The sequence below is a fragment of the Felis catus genome, chromosome B2 (assembly GCF_018350175.1).
Source record: "Felis catus isolate Fca126 chromosome B2, F.catus_Fca126_mat1.0, whole genome shotgun sequence".
NCBI classification, from domain to species: domain Eukaryota; kingdom Metazoa; phylum Chordata; class Mammalia; order Carnivora; family Felidae; genus Felis; species Felis catus.
The window spans coordinates 124,090,502-124,109,303 of NC_058372.1; the positions used below are offsets into that span (position 1 = coordinate 124,090,502).

At 44.2% G+C, this 18,802-nt stretch overlaps 1 long non-coding RNA gene across 3 annotated transcripts; it reads left to right on the plus strand.

Moving 5' to 3' along the window:
• The first annotated feature begins 2,029 nt into the window (after positions 1 to 2,029).
• Positions 2,030 to 18,071, plus strand: LOC123385554. 3 transcript variants are annotated; one of them, XR_006598335.1, is made up of 4 exons: positions 2,030 to 2,818; positions 3,583 to 3,650; positions 7,514 to 7,613; positions 15,857 to 18,071. It is a non-coding gene; the product is annotated as an uncharacterized LOC123385554 (long non-coding RNA). The 3 variants fall into 3 exon arrangements; XR_006598334.1 differs by lacking the exon at positions 3,583 to 3,650 and adding an exon at positions 13,306 to 13,583 and having other exon boundaries at positions 2,031 to 2,818; XR_006598333.1 differs by lacking the exon at positions 3,583 to 3,650 and having other exon boundaries at positions 2,486 to 2,818.
• The last annotated feature ends 731 nt before the right edge of the window (positions 18,072 to 18,802 follow it).

Genomic DNA, 18,802 nt, shown 5'->3' on the forward strand with positions numbered 1-18,802 from the left:
TCATGGTTCATGAGTTCAAGCCCTACATCAGGATCTCTGCTGTCAGCGTGGAGCCTGCTTCAAATCCTCTATTCCCACCGCCCCCCCCCCCCGCCGCACCCCTCCCCTGCTCTCCTCTAAAAATAAACATTAAAAATTAAAACAACAACAACAACAACATACTCCTCCAACCGCCCAAAAGCAGGACATACATTTGTAGAGGTATCCCCACCCCTCCCCCTCTACCAGAAGGGACAGAAGATAATCATCAGAGACAACTGTAGACCCTTATCAATCCAGAGACAGACACCAGAGGAATCTACATACAAACTTTACTGACTAACCTTATTTTCCATTAGTTCACCCATATACTTACCTTCTAGCAATCTGCTACTCTGGAAACTCAAAGTTCTTGTCCTTTGTCTTGACACTTCTCTGCATATTTATTGTCCTTTTGTCTAGATGCTATATAAGCCCCAAGTTCTAACCATCCCTCTGAGTTGCTCATCTCCGAGAGCTCCCATGTGGATGCATGCTGCACGTGTTAATAAACGTGTTTGTTTTTCTCTTGTCAATCTGTCTTTTGTTAGTCTGATTAATAAAGCCCTACTGGAAAAGCCAACGTGAGCAGAGGGAAAAGTTGTTTTCCTCCCTACATGGCTGACTACAGAGAAAATCAGCTCGTGAACTTCAACCAATATAAGATATGCTCTTAGAGAAATTCAGCAAAGACTGTAACCCTATAAAATGATGAGTTGAAATACACCAAAAAATAATAGGTCAAATGGCATTTTCATTCTGTTACAGGGAGCAGAAAGCCTGAGGAAAAGAAAATAGGAACAAAATCCCAGAAACAATAAAGAAAGACAATAATACAATAATAAATTAATGATCTTGTAGTGGCAGGTACCCAGAATAGAAAGGCCGCGTTTCCCAGGGGGCCAATCGTGCGAGAGACTGAGCTATTCAGTTGGTTCTTGGTCCCTTGTGCGCAAATGAGAGGTGATGTGCTAATATTTACAAGGTCCCAGAAAAGCACTTACTAAGAAACGAAGACGTATTAGAAACTGCCGTCACTTCTATACGTAGTCAATGTCCACGTTTCTTTTATCCTTTGCCACAAAAACATTCTTTAAGAGTGTCTACTTACATTTAATATTTAACTTATAATTTTCCATTCTCCCTAGCCACAATAAAGTTTTCAGGTAAGAAAAATGTTTTACGGGGAATCTCCTGTTCTTTTGTTCGGGGTGGTGTTTGAGCAGCTAATTTTTCACAGAAATCGAGTTAGAGCATTGAAATATTCTCCTACGGCAGCCCACCTCCCCCAGGGGGCGCCAAGGTATGTACCTTTAACAGGAACTGTGGCCCCGCCCAGCCCTGTCCCAGGAATCGAACCGGCAGGACTCCCATCTTGAATATGGTTGGGAACAGCCCTCCGGCTTCCTTCTGCCTCTTCAGGCAGAGAACAACACAGCCCTCTACCTTCAAGGGTTCTCGGGAGCCCCAGAACCACTTTGTGAAGAGAACACCCCCTAGCTCTTCACGAGTCCCCTGTGTCCCTGGGATGTCCAGGTGTCCGTGGGACATCGCAAGTCGGCTGCCTCCAAGTTTCTCCGGCCAGACTTGACTGGCAGGCGGTGGCGGTGGTTTCATTTGGGTTAACGCTACGGTCTACTGCACCACACAGATGACTAATGTGGTCTATGCAAGAGGAACCGGTTGGGCATTTTGTAGCGTGTGTGTATGACGCAGGCAAGTCTGCGTTGTACTTCTACTGGCATAGTTTGGTAGTGTGCTCAGAAACACGGGTTCTGGAGACGCACTGCCTGGATCTGAATCCATTTACTTACTCTGGGACATTAGGAAAACTACAAAACCTTTCTCTGCATACTGTCCTATCTATAAATTGAGGAATATATATCAGTATATAAATATGTAGCTACCATGGGTCGTGGGGGCGGGGGGGAGTCTGATAGGGATAGCTATAGTCAGACTACCCTAGGATGGGGTGCGGTCCATGTATTTAAATCAGATGCCACCAGGGGAGTGAGATCTAGAAAATTACACTACAGACAACTATGCCTTGAAATAAGGAACCTCAATCACAGGAGGGGGTAGTTAAGGTTTCTAATTGCACATTATTCAGACGTCCCTCCACTCCTTCAACGAATTAGCATGCCTCTATAGATCCAGTCCTAAAGCTACACTAAAAGAGATTTGGCTAGATTCTTCCAATATCAAGTCGTGTGCAAAGAAACTCAGTAACAATTAAAAATGTAACCACAATTCTGTCTCTTCTGTACCTCCCTCGGGTTCTGTACAGGCCAGCCAAGTTATCCCGCACAAGGATGCTGACCCCCAGGGAGGATCAGGGCAAAAGAAGGAATCCAAGGTAGTATTTGGCAGAAAACTCGTAGTTCCCACGTTTGGCTGCCCACTGGAGACATCTGGGGAGCTCTTAAAACTACCAACAGCAGCTTGCTGGTTACCTGGCTCTCAAAGGGCAGGTGGGGAGGACTCATTTGTGATTTGTAGCGTCTGACAATTATTGTGGCAGGAGTACCCCATGGTGGCAGATCGTAAGCCACCGGCGTGATGAACACGGGCTTGGGGCGAGCCGCACGGCCCGGATGAGCCCGCTCCGGCACACTGCTGGGCTCACCAGGGATTCTGGTTTAAATGCGGAGGGGTGGGGCCCGAGCAGAGGGACGCTGAGAACCAGTCCCAGGTGATTCCAATGTGCCGCCATGTTTGAGAACCAGCCACCCCGTTCGTGTAGCTCTCGCTCAGGCTGCTTCTTCCGGCACCTTCTCATCATCTGCTCTACAACTGTCAGGTCAGTGCCTCGTTCCTTGCAACATTTGTCGCCATTTCTTGGTCGGTTAAGTGTCCGCCTCTTGGCTTTGGCTCAGGTCACGATCTCACGATTCGTGAGTTCGAGCCTCACCTCGGGCTTCGTGCTGGCAGTGAGGAGCCTGCTTGGGATTCTGTCTCTCTGCCCTTCCCCCTGCTCGCTCTCTCTGTTTCTCTCGCATAAATAAAAAAGAAACAAAACATTATAGCAAATAAATAAAAATTGGTGCCATATTTTAACATTGTGCTTTAGGGGAGCTGCTTCTGCGCTCTTGTCCTCGGTTGCTCATTAAGAGTGTTGTGTAGGTGGTTTCTAAAAGCAGTTGATTTGTTCAAAACCGTGTGTTAAATATGTTGAGGGCACATTGTTGAAAACAAGCTTGGAACTCTCTTCCCAACTCCAAGAGGCTTCTTGTCTAGAGGGCGAGAGACAGAGGTGAGCTAGCCGCCACCAGGAGGGTGTGAGAGGGGAGCACAGAGAAGGACATCAGGGCAGACGCCATTTATCTGCTGACCAGCACTTCCCCAAACCCCTTGGGGGCATCCAGCGTGGTGACTGGGGACTAAATGCTCTTTCCCCCAGCCTCCCCGGAAGCTTGGAGTGGCAATGAGATAGTTCTGCCCAGTGAGAGAGATACAAGCCCAAATCAGCTGGGAGCTTCCAAAAGGGCTTTGGCTTTTTCTGTTTAAAAAAAAAAAAAAAAAAAAAAGGCATAGCCACAGCTGGTACAGCCTCTTTGCCCACAGCCCATCTTATTACTCTCTGGAGCCCAAGGTAGCCGCCGGAGCTTCCATGACCATTTTGTAACCATGAGGTAAAAGCCAAGAGAATCACAGGTATACTCCCTCTATCTAACATCTTAATCTTGAAACAAATACCAGAAGCGTCTTCTGTTGGTATACAGGCTTATAAGTCAGGTTTTCTCTGACCAGCAGCTGAACGCAATCCGAACTGCAAGCAGATATGGGTACCTACCCGCGTGGAAGATGGGGACGCTCCCTAGAATGATTAACAATGGAGCCAAATCTTAGAGGATGCGGCAAATGAGTGATGGGGGAGGCATGGGGAAGAAAGGGGTTCTAAGCAGAAGGCCAGTGTGATCACACACCTCCAGGGTCCAAAGAGCCTGGCTGGTTTGGGCACATGCCACTAGAGAAGGTGACAGGAACACGGGGGTCCATCTGAGGGCTTGGAGGAGCTGACGCTGGAGAAGCCAGCAAATGCCAGACCAGGAAGCATCTGTTGTGGTAGCTAAAAGAATTAGAAATTTATGGGGGGCGCCTGGGTGGCGCAGTCGGTTAAGCGTCCGACTTCAGCCAGGTCACGATCTCGCGGTCCGTGAGTTCGAGCCCCACATCAGGCTCTGGGCTGATGGCTTGGAGCCTGGAGCCTGCTTCCGATTCTGTGTCTCCCTCTCTCACTGCCCCTCCCCCGTTCAGGCTCTGTCTCTCTCTGTCCCAAAAATAAATAAACGTTGAAAAAAAAATAAAATTAGAAATTTATCCTAAAGATAAAAGTTAACTTTTGAAGGATTTTAGATGAGAAGGTACACGGTTAAATTTGTGTGTTAAAAAGATAATATTGCCCTTTAATGCAGGGTATTACTTCTAGGAATTTTTTTATTCAACTCCTTTATTTATAATAGGGAAAAATCAGAAACAGCCTAAATGTCACCAACAAGACACGGTAAAATAAATTATAACACTGGCCTGCGATGGAATATTTTTGCAACTGTATTTTTAGGCAACGTATTATTATACTAGTGGCATAATAACTAAAGAAAATGTACAATATAAAACTATATCCCACAAAAATCCACCTTTTAGGCAAAAATAGAGGAAAACACTAGAAAAAGACATTATGCAATAATAATTACAGTTCTTGCTAGCTAGTAAAGACATGGCTGATTGTCATTTTCTTCTTTTATAGTTTTTATTTTCCTCATTTTCTAAATAAATTTTATAATCAGGGGGAAATGTTACTTAAAATGTAAGAATGACATCTGGAGGGGGCCAGACTAGAAGCAGAGAAATCAGTGAGTTAATATTTATTCTTCACTTGGTTTCTGAGTCTTCGTGTTGGGTGACCCAGACTTGGAAAACAGTGGATTTCCTACAATGGGAAATTCTCTGGACCTTACTCTCCCCCATCAAGAACCTACTTGTGGTCCCCCAAGATTTCTTGGTTCTCTGGAATCCCATACTGTCTTCTGCACTTTTAGTGCTCCTGAGTGAATTTTGCCTTTGCGGACTTTAGCTCCAGCTCTACCTGCCACATTGGGTGAACTCCCCTCCCAACCTCCTCGGAGGCAAGAATTCCTAGATATTTTCCATCCTCAGGAACAATGTGATCACATGTTTGTGGTCACACTAGTCCCAGGGTCTGCTCTGACCACTGCTCCCACAAAATGCAACCCTGGAGAGCCATGGTTTGTCTCATGAGACGCTTCGTTACCAACAAGTGGAAACAATTGGGCGATGGTAGACTGGGTTAGGCTTCTACTCAAGGGCAGTTAGTCCGTGGACTGGCATTTTAAAACTGATGAGGCCCATCAGGTTCTTTCCCTAAGGGACTTGGATTGGGAAGGACAGAGAGGACGAGGCAGTTAGCAGCAGGGGCTAAAGTTGAAGGGATATACAGCTAAAGCCAAGAGGTAAGGCTGTGGTCATGATAAGTCATGAGAAAGCAGACGCTATGAACGGGCAGATTCAATGACAGAGGAAAAGGGTACGCGGAGTACAGGTGAGAAGTGAGTTGCAGTGAGAAGTAAACAGAGAAAACCCCAGAAAATAGCCAACTCACATCAACAGAAGGGAATCAAGAGTGAAGGTTCAGACACCCCAGCTGTTGAAGTTCATAAGCATTGCTGTCTTAACAGATGCTGGCTGGTCTGCTTCTTTTTTATTTTGGTGTCTCTCTCTGTGTTCCACGTGTTTGCCTATAATAATAAAGCTCCTGCCCCACCTTGCTTTGTACTTTGACCATGTGGTGAAGGTTTCTGTTTTTTGAAATCACAAGGGCTGAACTTGAATGGTGTGGATCCATTTACTTATCTATTGCATTATTTATTCACTTATTAATTCTTTCATACATTCTATGGAATATATTAAAATTGTGCCCATATTCTACGCACTAGAGACCAAAAGATATGCAATACAATACTTGCCCATAATGATTATCCAATATTCGCCCTCATGGTGGTGATAGAACATAAATATGAGAGGTATATAGAAGGATGAAATAGATATGGTTGAATATAGGATGTGAACAAAAGAAGAAGAAGAAGGCAGGGTGAGAAATTTTAAATTATGCTTCAAGCTTCTGCTCAGGTCGTTGAAAGGGTGACAGTGCCATTCACCAAAATAAGGACTTCTGGAATAAGGAATGTTGAGTTTAAAGACATCCAGGTCTGGGTATCCAATATGCAGCTGTGGAAAGAGATCATTACTTAAGATTATGATAGATTAGCATCAATTTAGGAATAATAAATGTTACCAATAATATGCGGATCTGTGGCTTTTATAATGACAGGAAGGCTGAGAGCAGAACTCTAAGGGAAGGTCAGAGGAAGAGGTTTCCATCCAGGAAGAAGACAAAGCAGGAGTGATCCAAGTAAAAGGAGAACAGGAGAGTAATCTATCATGGATGCCAAGGAGCAGATTACTTCAATTTTCTTTTTAAGTTTATCTATTTCTTGAGAGAGAGAGAGAGAGAGAGAGAGAGACAGAAAGACAGAGCATGAGCAAAGGATGGGCAGAGAGAGAGAGAGAGAGGGAGACACAGAATCCAAAGCAGGCTCCAGGCTCTGAGCTGTCAGCACAGAGCCCGACGTGGGGCTCAAACTCACGAACCACAAGGTCATGACCTGAGCCAAAGTCAGACACTCAATCGACTAAGCCGCCCGGGCCCCCCATGAGCAGATTAGTTATAATAGGAGGACACATCAACAGTGCAAATGCCTCAGAGATGGTGAGAAAGATACGAACAGAAACATGCTTATTAGGTTTGTAACACAGAAGTTACCGGTGCCTTGGATGAGAGGGCTTAGTGAGAGAATCACGATGGCAGTGAGCTGAGGGTCAGGCAGTAAGTGTGAGCTTATTCATCCAGTAAGCTAGCATTCACAGGTAGGAGGGAAACACACTCTACCCAATGGTGTAGAGTCAGGAATTATTGGAACCCATACGGGAGAAAGTTTAACTCTCAGATTCCACCTGAGTGTCCACATAGAACGGCTCCTCTGTCTTCTGGGATCTTCCCCATTCCTCCCAAGTCCTTTGTAAGGCCCTTCATGAGCTCCTGGACACAGTCTCCTCTGCCTCTGCTCTTTCTGCAGGACTAGAAGAGAGCCAGCCACTCTTCCAACATACGCTCTAGCTGAGGTCTTTGCAGCCATTCCACACCTGACGACAGGGACATGTATGACACTCTCTTATACAGGACTGGAGAAAGAAAGTGGGAATTGTATAAGAAGAAATTGAAAGCTGTGCTCAAAAGTGTGGCTTGGAAGAGGGGAGCCAGGGTAGCGATGATCAGGTGTGGGCCTTTCAAGTCAAAACTCCCCTGGGGTTCCCCACGTCTGTTGGCCCATATTCACACACTTCACATGACGAACATTCCCAAAAGACAGACTTCTAAAAGGGAATACAACATATTGTTAACCCTCATAATTTTTAGGACTCCTCTCTGGGCGGATTCAGTGAGATGCAATACCACAATCCCTCCCTTATGCTAGCGAAATTTTGAGATGAGATACTTCAGAAGAATTCAAACTCTGGTGAGATCCTTCTTAGTTTCCGTATGGGGGAAGGGAAAGAAATGCTTAAGCCTAGCTCGATTCCCCTGCCGGGAGAGTCAGAAATGGACGATGATTGGAGCCAAGTTCCTGGGTAAGTAAGTGGAAGGGCTGGGGCTCTGGGGCACAGGAGTGAAGAGCTCACCTTCTGCAAGAGAATGAAAGGTCTGAGTGCAGGTGCGGACACACGTGGGACAGGGCAAGACAGAATTCTAGTTGATGGTTTCGTTTTCTGGGCAGATTAGAAACAAAATCTTCTAGCAATAAGAGTTGAGGAAATGGGTAATACGACTACTACTAATTGCAGATCCACATATTGGGTATTGAAAGTGGATCAGGTCCTTTTTATACACTATCGTATTAGCCCCCATCACAGCCTTCGGTAGCATGACCAACCCTTAAATATAAATTTGCTAATAGAGGGCTTGTGCAATGTTTTGACTATTTCTCAGCATGGCTAGGGAAATGGAAAATGCTCTATTGCAATTTTCCACGGCGCACCTATGGAAGTTACATGAAAAACGGCACAACTAGATGTGCTACTCTACATCTGAAATAACCTATCAACAGGCAAATTTTACTGCCCCAGTCATATCCCAGCATTCCATACAGACCTTGGCTTCTAGAATTACAATTCTTTTAATGTCTGAGGAGTGACTATAAAAAATAATCTTTAGACAATATAACTTAAAAGGATCTTTATAGTTCAGTCTTCTGATCATGAGGTCAGCTGGGCAGGAGCTTGTGAAAGGTCTTAAGGAGTCCTGAATTATTGGGATTTATCAGATGTTTGGAAGAAGGAGAAACATAAAGCCCCACCTATTAGGGTCCTGTCTCTGGACTACCCCTTCAGAAGACCTGGAACTTCTGTTCCACTGAACACATACTAATGAGGGCCAACAACGTATGAGTATTGTGCCGGGCTTCGGGGCTTTCATACAAAGATGATTCAAACGCACTCAATGCCCATAAAGAGCTCTCAATCAGAGGAACAAGAAAAACACATACACAGACAAAGCTGTGTAGAGTCTATGGCAAAGGCGGCCCGGGGATGTGTCTTAAAGGATGAGTAGGATTTCACAAGGTAAAGATGAGAGGAAAGGACTTCAGACCAAGTGACCAACAAAGCACAGATGTCAAGGATTCCAGGTATTTGAGGGAACACTTAGTAGTCCAGTTTGGGTAGAGCAGTGGTTTTTGGAATGTGGTTCCTAGACCATCAACCTCAGCCTCACCTGGGAATGGTTAGAAATGCAAATCCTCAATTATAGAGTCTTGTGTCTCAATTATTGAGTCACCATATGACCCAACAATTCCACACCTAGATATGTAGTCCAAAATAATTAAAAACACAAAAACTTGTACATGAATATTTATAGCATCATTATTCATAATAGTTAAAAAAAGAAAGAAAGAACCCAAATGTCCATCATTTGGACATGGATACATAAAATAATGTTTCCATGCGGTGAAATATTATTCTGACATAAAACAGAATGAAATACTGAAACATATTACAACATGGATGAATCTTGAAAATATTGTGTTAAGTGAAAGAAGCCAGTCACAAAGGACCACATATATGATTCCATTTCTGTGAAGTATCCAAAATAGGCAAATTCACAGAGACAGAAGTTATATTTGTGGTTTCTAGATATTGGGGTGAAGGGGGAATGAGAAGTGGATCCTAATGGGTTTGTTTTAGGGTGATGGCAATGTTCTAGGAGTAGTAGTAATGATTGTGAAACCTTGTGAATATACCAAAAACCACTGAATTGTGTACTTTCCAAGGATTACTATTGTATGTGAAATATATCTCAAATTAAAAGCAAAACAAAATTCTCAGGTCTTACTCCAGTCCTACTGAATCTGAAACACTTCGGGTAGGGTAGGACCCAGGAACCTGTGTTTTAACCAACCTTCTGTGTGCTTCTGATGGACACTCCTGTTTGAGAATCGCCCTAGGGCAGTGGGTTCTCAGTCTGGACAGGACATTATTGCCACCTGGAGAACTTTAAAAGACATCCAGTTCCTGGACCCCGCGCCTAGAGATGCTGGTTAATTGGGCCAAGGAATCAGTGTTTTTTTGAAAGCTGCTAACGTGATTCTCTCGTGCATCACAGTTGAGAACCACTGGCCTAGCCCCTAAGGCGTACGTAGGTGGATTAATGAGTGATGGTGTGAGAGGCTGGGACCTCACTATAGAGGGCTTTGAAAAACAACCTTGAGGAAAGGAGATTGTTAGACGTGCATGTTAAGATTTTCCTGGCAATAGTGGGTGGAAGAATGGGTAATGTAGGCACTGAGGGCCATGAGATCAGTTAGGAAATTTGGAGAGGCATGAGGAGTTGAAGGCAGAGAGCAGAATTATTATGGCAGGAACAAAAAGGAAGGAGTGAAGAAGAGAAACATGCGGATAGGTGTACCAGCTGTGAAAACTAACGAGTCAGAGGGTATGGAAGGAAAGAAAGGAGTCAAAATTGTCTTCAGAGATTTAAATGAAGATGATTGGATGAAGGTGATGCCATTAAAACAAATGAGGAGATCATGCATTCTTACTGGGGTTTTTGGTGTGGAGGAACAGAAAGTACAGGATGAGGGGGGAAAGTCAAAAAGCAAAGTTGAAAATAAAGATAAGGAGCAGAGAGAATCCATGATGTACCTACCTTTAAAAAAAAATACAGGGGTGCCTGGGTGGCTCAGTTGAGCATCTGACTTGAACTCAGGTCATGATCTCACAGATCATGAGTTGACAGCTCACTGCTGTGAGTGCAGAGCCTGCCTCAGAGACACTCTGTTCCCCTCTCTCTCTCTCTGCCCCTCCCCCCACTTGTGTGCGTGCACGCTCTCTCTTTCTCTCTCTCTCTCTCTCAAAAATATATAAACCTTTATTTAAAAATGCAATGATTCCAGGAGCAAATCTGTTTCTGCCATATTTTTTTCTAAAATTGGCATTGCAAATATATTCACTCGTTGGAACTTCCATGAGTTCCGTGTTGCTGCCGTAACAAATTACTTCAAATTTAGCAACAGAGAACAGCACAACTGTATTACCGTGCAGTTCTGTAGGTCAAATGTCTGATACGCGTCTCACTGGGCTAAAATTAAGGTGTTGGCAGGACTGCATTCCTATCTGGAGGACCTAGGAGGGAATCCATTTCCTTGCCTCTTCCAGCTGCCAGAGGCTGTATACCAGCTGTGTGTTGGCTGGTGGGTCCTTCCTCCATTTTCAACTCCAGCGATGGTGAGTTGAGTTTCTTCATACTGAAGTTTCTTCTTGCATCACTCTGAGTTCTTCTTTTTGCCTCCCTTTTTCACTTTAAAGGGCCCTTGTGATTACATTAGACCCACACAGAGAATCCAGGATAATCTCCCTATTTAAGGTCAGCTGATTAGCAACCTAATTCCAACTACAACCTTCATTCTCGTTTGCCACGTAATGGAATATGTTCACAGGTTCTGGGGTTTAGGACATGGACCTCTTTGGAGGCCATTATTACTATATTACATATTTTGACTTCAGAGCCATTTCATACTTCTAGACTCATCATGATACAAATTCAATTTATGACTTCCAAGTCTGTTCTAGTATTTTATATAATATACATACGATTTTGTTCCTTTGTTTAGAGTCCTTACTCTATAGTACTCGCAGTATGGTATATCACAAGCCAGATAAGAGTGGGGGTATCGATAGCTCATAGTTCAACATAGAGGAATAATATTTACTTAAGGATCTGAGTATATTGGGGCGCTTGGGTGGCTCAGTCAGTTGAGCATCTGACTTCAACTCAGGTCACGATCTCCCAGTTCATGAGTTCGAGCCCCGAGTCGGGCTCTGTGCTGACAGCTCGGAGCCTGGAGCCTGTTTCAGATTCTGTGTCGCCCTCTCTCTCTGCCCCTCCCCTGTTTGTGCTGTCTCTCTTTCTCTCTCTCAAAAGTAAATAAACGTTAAGGAATTATTTTTAAAACGTGAGTATCAGCAAATTGCAAAGAGTCCTTTCCATTGTTATAAAAGTCCAGAAGTTTCTTAATCGCACCACTTTACTTCTATTTTGCTCTATTTATGAGACTGGTATTTGTTTGCTAGGATTGCAGTAACAAAGTGGTATAGACAGAGTGCCTTAAACAACAGAATTTTATTTTCTCATGGTTCCAGAGGCTGGAAGTCTGAGACCAAGGTGTCTGTGGAGTTTGTGTCTTCTGAGGCCATCAGGGAAGGCTCTATGCTAGGCCTCGCTCCTTGGCTGAATAGATGCCTCTCTTATCTCTGTGTCTTCCCATCACCTTCCCTCTGTACATGTTTGTGTCCAAATTCACTCTGATGAGGACACCAGTCATGTTGGATTAGGGCACACCCTAATGGCCTCGTTTTCATTTAACTGCCCCTTTAAAGACTCTATCTCCAAACACAGTTATATTCTGAGGTACACAGGATCAGGACTGCAACATATGACTTTTTGAGGGAGACACAACTCAGCCCATAATGTAATAGGGTAATTATGTTATCCTATAATAGGATAAACCTACTGCCAAATGAATCTCATGTGCCACTTGTGATGGTGGGTGGCTGCCTCGGGGCATCTTTTGGGAAGGATTCTGAGGGCATACCTGGGCTTGCCTGGAGAGAAAAATGGGATCAACTAGCAAACTAGCCATGACTGCCGTGGACGCTGGCTGGCAGAGTGGCAAACAGCATGCCGTGGATGTGCAAACCTTGTCATTGATTCCATTACCACGGAGAGGATGGGAGATTCCTTTGCTAAGCACAGAGTCGACCACCATCCAGGAAGAATAATGTTGGGTGCCAAATGTACTGACCCATCAGTTGCATTATAGCTTGGAATTTATTTTCCCGCCTCCGCCGGAAGTTTGGAATCTCATCATGTGTACCCTGTGGTCCCAGACTGACCGGTGTCTAAGTACGTAAGTGACAATTAGCAAAACTGCCTGAAGAATCCGTGTCATTGACAAGCTGTTAATGTGAATTACCCGTTTGTGAAGTATGCTTTTTATGGGAAAATGAGTCATTAGAGAAGGTAGCCATTGCAGATTTTGACTCCACAGTGTATGCATGGATCCATTTAACAATAATACATCGTGTGGATGTTGTTGACAAAAAAAAGAGTTGGTTAGAAAACTCTGTCTGGGACCTGATTTGTTTTCACTGAAAGTGACAGGACATCATTATTCAAGGATTAATGCGACTTTTATAAAATTAGCCCTAGCGAAAAAAATTGGTTGGGCTCTGTTCCCCAGAATGTTTCGACATGCTTCTAGATTGTCAAAACTCTGTCATAAAAACCAAGGTCCGAAGCAGTCGATGACAAGGCGCGCTGCCTGGTACTGCCATGCCTTGGAGTGAGTCCACAGCCTCACTCAAGTTTAAGAAAATTTGCATTAGAGCCTTACCCAAATCATCCCAGGTACGTGTCTTTATTCTCGTGCAACCAGTCAGCCTGAAAAGGTGGTGCAGGTAGATAGAACTGTTCCAAAAGAGACGGCCGAAGGCGGGTAGCTGAGGCTGGGCATTATTCAACAACAGGGGTCGCTTCTGGGGGGATTACTGGTGTTTCAAAATTTGCATCAGCAGGATCCCAGAGATTTTACAAGATTAGCTAGGATGTACGCCGGATGTGCTCTGCACCTTGTTTATTGTTACCACAACCGTTAGCCTTCGCTGCAGAGTATGGAGTGACGCCAAGCTGGCTTGCTGCCCCTCGACTTAAGATCGCAGGCACAGTGTCACGCGAGGCTGGAGCACAAGAGAACCAGTGTGACACTGCCAGGTTGATGAACATCAAAGCCTCCCTCCCTCCCAGAGTGACCTGACAAGAGCAGACCAGCACTTACTGGAGTTACCGGGAAACAACACAAGTCCTCACTCCTCCCTGTGCCTGAACAATGAGACAAGGTCACCTGGCAGCGCTCATGACCATTTTAAACGCACAGGTATTATATGCATATGAATAGTTATAAAAAACACGTAAATCGTTTTTTTTTTCAAACGTCAGTGCACAAACCGTAAACAATACGCAAGTATAAAAAATCTCCTCCTTTAAATTGTCATGGTGTGTGATGATATATTTAATCGTTGTTTACGTTGCTTGCCGTGTAGACAGCTCCCAATTCTCTGATACTGAAAGTGCCGCTGTAGATAGACTTCCCTTCCTATGTCTTAATTCCGACAACTAGGCGTTTCCTCTGTGACAGATTCGAGAAAGCAAAGGTTGCAGAGAGTATATGTGATTTCGATTTTGATGAATACGGACACCTTGTCGCTCCCAAGTCACGTTTCTATTAAATTATCGGTAGCAGTGGCAGAGAGCCTTTTCCCCGCGTGCTTTCCTAACATTTCATAACTGCCAGTCGGTTTAATGTTTTTCACGCATGGCCCCCCAAATGGTATGGCGCTGTTGTTTTCATTTGTATGTCTTTCCTCTAGTGTTTACGCACCTGCTACTATAGAACAGAAATGGCGGGGGGGAACATAGGAGGGGGGGAAGCATGTGAGGTTTAGAGGCCAGGTATGAAAGTGCTACCTCATATTCGTTCATCTACATTTCTTGGCCAGAAGTCAGTTGCAAAGCCCTGTTATCTATATGGGGGCTAGGAAAGATAGTCATTCCATGTGTCCCGAAACACAAATGGCGGTGAGCACAAGATCACTGTCAGGACACGAAAAACTCTTCAACTTTTCCTGGAATGCTTACCAGTGCTAAATCCACGGAGGAAAAAAATGCACAGAAGCTCAGTTAAGTTTACTACCACCACCCTACAATTTTAGATATGAAAGGAAGAGGGAGAGAGACAGAGAGGAAGGAAGGAAGGAAGGAAGGGGGGGAGGGAAGAAGGAGAGGGAGAAAGAAATGCAGGGATATCGAGATAAAAAGTTGGTTAGTGATCGAGTTGCAACAGTAACCCAAATCTCTTGATTCTTAGTTCAAAGTTCTTTCCATCACACCATATGTCTTCATCAAAGTTACAGTATTGACATGTGGTACAGAGATTAATTTAACGAATGTAACTGAGAAGGCAAAGTGAGAACGAAGCCAAAGAGAAATGGGTTATGCTCAATCAATAATATATAGTCAGTCCAGGAGGGAATGGACTGCCTAGTGAAATAAGGAATTTACCATCAATGGAATATTAAGTGGAAGCCTCATGGCTAGTTCTTGGAATGTTGTTGAGGAAAACAGTTCTTTTCCATTGTAAAAACCATAACGGAAATATCTATTTTCAATTTTTTTGTGGCCAGAAATGTAAATATTTTATGGTTGTCTCTGTAGGAAAAATGTTCAACCTAACTAATAAAACATATGACACTTCAAAACACAAAAACATCTTGAGATATCTGAATTCAGTAAAAGAATGTCAAGTAAGGAGGGAGAGGTATCTCAACTTTTTGAAGCATGTTTCATCAATGAAAAGGGGGAAACAATATTGTCTTCCTCCCAGGGTTGTAAGAGATGAAAGGCTGTAAGGAAGTTTGCAAGAATTGAAAAGTATTCATGTAAGTGTTTTATAAAATAATATTACTTACCTATTATATTGTAACTTTGGAGTTATTGCAGTTTTATGCAGTTTTTACTGAGAACAGGATGAGACAAAAGCAATTTTTACTTCACTAGACAAGTATAATCTGTTATTGTCTTTCTATTTATTAATATACAAACAAATAGCAAAGCTAGCTATGATATGATAGCTTGATCTTTGAGAGTGACTAGAAGAATTTTTTTAAAGTTTCATTTATTTTGAGAGAGAGAAAGCATGCACCTACAAGGGAGGAGCAGAGAGAAAGGGAGAGAGAGAGAATCCCTAGCAGGCTCCAAGCTGTCAGCACAGAGCCCAACATAGGGCCTGAACCCACCAACTGCGAGATCGGGACCTGAGCCGAAACCGAGAGTCCGACGTTTAACCAACTGAGCCACGCAGGTACCCCCTAGAAGAAATTTTTATTAGAAAACATGATTGAGCTTTTTGCCTGGAAATTATAAAAGAGAGAAAAGCTTTTTATCTAGCAACTACGCACGTCAGTTACGGAAACCTGTGAAACTGCTTTCTGGAACGTGACCCTTTAGAGTTAGTGGACTAAGAAGCATAGCAGTGTATGAGCATCTGCCTTGTGTCATTCGGTGTACTTGGTGTTAGGGGCATAAAGATGGGAGAAGCAGTCTTGAAACGAGAAAGACACACAATCCTAAAATAATATGCTTTGTCTGCAGTTTGCAGGTATACCCATACCGTCCTTGCTCCTTCTGGGCTCTCCCTCTATCCCAGGATCTGGAGGCCTGAAAACTACATTTGCGCTCTCTCTTGTTGGCAAGGTTCCAGTTTGGCTTCTGCCATTGAGAGACACTGCATAACACCTCGGAGGCAGGAGAGAGAAGAGGCCATTATCACTCCAGCAGCAGCGTGAGGCATGTCTCTTTGACAAATGGCAGACGCGAAGTTTTGCAGCTTCTCCAAGTGTCTTCCTGCAGATCACTTTGGTGCTGCAGGCACCTGAGATGATCCGTGGTGATTGCCCACAATTTCTGGAATGCGTGGTTTCCTAAAAGCTATCTGTGGCTGCCCGCCCCCCTCCCCCCGCCTCCGCCCAACCCTTCACAATGTTTTCTTGGAATTGAGGTTCCTGTATTATATCCCCTTGTACTTGAAATAGCCTTGAGTGGCTTTTGTTTTCTTGGCTGATGCATGTTGTAAATGGCAACACAGAAATATAGAGAGAGGTCCTATGGGATTATAGCTTTTGGTTGTCAAAAGTGGCTGAAAGTAAGAGTATACTTAAACTCGTGGATACTGGGGAAATCGCTTGACTTGGAAGGTGTCAGGTGCTCAGCTGAGCTGGGAGAGAGAGCTGAGCTACAAGGTATGGGAATAACCAACGAAAGCAACAAACCACAAAGGATAAAGCGAGGTATGAAAGATTTAAGCCCTTCATCACTTACTATGGTAGTAAAGGAAAAGTCTAAAACTGGAAAAAGTGCCAATTCCCCCATCTCATTCCATCCCCCCCCCCCATTGATTTGGTGGGCTTGTTGAGGTTTAGGTGGATCAGCACAGATGTGGGGGTCTGCTCTCTGTTGAGGGAGACCTGCTGGGAAAAGCCTTTGTAACTACCTATGGTCAGGCCTGAAAAGATTAGCAGTTCAGCAAAAGGGTATATATAGAGATGGACCTAGGTGAGTGGGCACAGACCACAGGGATCTTTGCATTTCACATTAATACCCAAAGGGTATAGCCACAGAAGAGTGGCACATAACCATCAAGCAGAGAAGATCACTTGTGCCATGGAGGTCAACCTCCTCTCTCTATCACGGTGGCAAAATGGGCCCATGAATAGAGACTCTGCATTGACCCGTACTCGGGTCACAGAGCTTGATCTAACCACGGCTATGGATGAACGCCTAACCTTGCAGCAGTCATAGACACTGAGCCCTCGGTATGGACCCATTCCTTAGGGAAGCCAGAAAGCCACTTGGTGGCAACCTGATTACATTTGTCCTTCTCTCTTGGAAGAAGCAGGGATTTGTCCTCGTTAGGACAGACGATGTGCCATAGGCCCTGAGCATGTCTGCACATTTTTTTCTGGGTGTGCCAAGAATCCAAGGCCCTCGTAGCTCTTCCCCAGGTCATTTCTCAGGGTTGTGTTTACAGCAATCAACCTTGAGGGATGAGATAGCATCTCCTTTCAGGACAAACAGAGGCTAGTTTATTGCTCACTTTAAAACAACAGGCTCCCAAGCTGAGTATTCCTCAATTGTAATGCAAATCTACTGCATCTGTCTGGTCCTTCCATCACACCTCTGCGAGCCTTAGAGTTTGGAGGAAATGGCCTACATCATGCTACTTGTGCCGGGAGTAAAAAGTCTGTGTCTCTGATCTCAGAGTCTTCTGTCTTCTGCCAGCATCCATAAAATAGTAACAGGTTGACCTACTAGCTTAAAAGCAGGCTAAAATCAATTTTCAAACCTGACAGTTTTTATCAGAATTGATAGCAATTCCAGGTAGGTATTTGCCTTCTCTACTTTTAGTACCCCTATCAGCATCATAAACCAAGAGCTTAGAGAATATCTCAATTGTCAACTTAAAACCCTGTATAACATTGCCTGAGATCAAAGAATCCTTAATAGTAAGGGAAGTACAAACATATAGGCACACGAACACAGTACCCCCTGTTTTTATCATGTGCCCCATCCATCACTCAGAGGCATTTGGCTTAACAAAATGGTAATCTGCTGAAGATTCAGATAAGGGACCACCTTAGGGTCAAAACTGCATGGTTTTAGATACTTGTCTCTAGAGGGCCCCTGGGTGTCTCAGTCAGTTAAGCATCTGACTTTGGCTCAGGTCATGATCTCACGGTTCATGAGTTTGAGTCCTACATAGGGTGAGCTGGAGCCCCACTTCAGATGAACACGAGCCCTGCTTCAGGTGAGCCCTTCTTCCCTCTCTCTCTTCTCTCTCTCTCTCTCTCTCTCTCTCTCTCTCTGTCAGCACAGTGTCCAACATAGGGCTTGAACCCACAAACTGTGAGACCATGACCTGAGCTCATTCTATCTCTCTACTGTCCCTCATGAGATTCTCTCTCTCTTCCTCTCTCTCTGCCCCTCCCTCACTTCTTCCCCCTCTCTCTTTCTCAAAAAAAAAAAAAAAAAAGATACTTGTCTCTAGAATGTCATAGACACACACAACCAAAGATTGATATAGACTGCTGTATCCCCAGGAGCCAAAATACATGAGTCCTGAAACCCAGTAGTACAAGTAGAACTGTACCTTCTCACCATCTCTCCCAGTATCCCATGTATAGAATCTATGATTTTCTTCCTACAGCCTTTGGCTCTGCTAGGTTAGAAGCCCTAGTTCTTTGAGAGAAACCATCACCCAGAGGACACAACACAACCTGGAGCTGTAACTACCACCAGATCACCCAGCAGTGAACCACTAGCCATATAAAGGAGTTATACTGCCATGGAAGCAACCAGCCATGATTAAGATGAAGTTCAAGGGTTTCTTCTACACGATGGGTCAGGGAAGAGTATGTTTAGAATCCAAGAGATATGTGCAGCATCTCTTGGTGATTCCATGGCCAGTGAGAATGACAAATGGACAATTTCAGGCATCATAACCCAAATAAGAGCAAGGTAAGCTAAGGGCTCATGTCTCGT